Here is a 1824-nt window from a genome sequence, read left to right on the forward strand (position 1 = left end):
GCTAGGCGACAGGGTTGCTTGAACCTAGGAGTTTGAGGTTGCTGTGAGGTATGACACCACTGCACTCTACCATGGGCTACCAAATGAGACTCTGTCTCAAAAAAAAAAGAAAGAAAGAAAAGACTTGAGGTATATTAGAAATTTTGGAGGTCAGTTATTCTCACCCACAAAGTCCAGGTGTCTAGAGATCTCTGACATCACATCCCCGTACAAATTCCGCTGAGCAGTGTCCAGGTATTCCCACTCCTCTGGAGAAAATTCTATGGCCACATCCCTGAATGACAACAGTCCCTGAAATAAAAATAAATAAAAACCACATTGACCACGCAGACTTGAGCTCAGGTATTTCCAATCCTCCAGAGATAATTCTGTGGCCACATAATTAAATGTCAACAGTTCTACAAAGAATCAAAAATTAATTTATCAATTAATTATGACCATGAGGCCATAGTCAAAGTTCTTAATTTGACCCAAGATAAAACGAGACAGTTAAGAGTACTGGCTTTAACATATTCGAGTGATCTGAGTTACACAAGAAGATCTATTTAAACACACTAATATTCCTTAAGTGATTCACTACCTCTGTGGAAAGAGAATGACATAAGTTTCACAAAGTTAGTGTGGACACAATGCTTATATAAAGTAAAAAATATAAAATATATATAAAAAGAGTATCACCACAGGAATACACACTTTTGAGTGTTATATTTATATCATATAGAATTAGTATGTCTAGTCTTCAAATGGAAAAGTCATGGTGAGCTAGAAGCATATTTCTCAAATTTTATTTGGTACAACAATGTACCAGAAATTTTGTTGCAAAGTATATTCTAATACAGGATGGTATTCAAGCCACATTTCTGAACAGCAGAGAGGTAGACCACTGAGGGAAGCATTTATGCATGACATGTAATTGAGAATTTTAGGAAATAAATATAGCAAGAATTGTTGCAATTTTTTAACATATATTATACATTAGATATTCTCATGTGTTCATGCTTAAAATCACAAAAATAATCTATGAAAAAAATAATAGGGCCAGGCATGGTGGCTCATGACTGTAATGAGAGGCCAAGGCTGGTGGATTGCCTGAGCTCAGGAGTTCGAGACTAGCCTGAGTGATAGCGAGACCCATCTCTAAAAACAGCCAGGCATTGTGGTGGGTGCCTGTAGTAGTCCCAGCTACTTGGGAGGCTGAGACAAGAGAATTACTTAAAAAAAAAAGAATTACTTAAGCCCAGGAGTTTAAGCCATGGCACTCTACCTAAGGCAACAGAGAGAGACTTTGTTTCAACAACAACAACAACAACAAAATAGTATTTTTCTTTTATGATACTATTTTGCCAATAACCAGTAAATAGTAGAGCTTGGGATTTACCCATTTATCTTAGAATTTATCTCAAAGAAACATACAAACTAATGCACAGAGACAATGTAAACTGAATACTCAGAGCAAGTAATGAAAACAAGTGAAGGCAGCAACACAAAGCTGATCAAATAATGCTTACATTTTATGCACACAAATACATAGAAATTGTAGTTACACATTATAAGTAATACAGCAGGGAGTTATAAGAGTCTTGGCAAGCCTTGGTGGCTCATGCCTGTAATTCTAGCACTCTGGGAGGCCAAGGCAGGTGGATTAGCTGAGCTGGCAAATTTGAGAACAGCCTGAGTAAGAGGACCTCATCTCTAAAAATAGCTAGCTGGGTGTTGTGGCAGGCTCCTGTAGTCCCAGTTACTCAACTACTTGAGAGGCTGAGGCAAGACAATTGCTTGAGCCCAAGAGTTTAAGGTTGCTCTACTCTGTCTCAAAAAAAAAAA

The sequence above is a fragment of the Otolemur garnettii genome, unplaced genomic scaffold (assembly GCF_000181295.1).
Source record: "Otolemur garnettii isolate 467f Iridium unplaced genomic scaffold, OtoGar3 scaffold00330, whole genome shotgun sequence".
Classification (NCBI taxonomy): domain Eukaryota; kingdom Metazoa; phylum Chordata; class Mammalia; order Primates; family Galagidae; genus Otolemur; species Otolemur garnettii.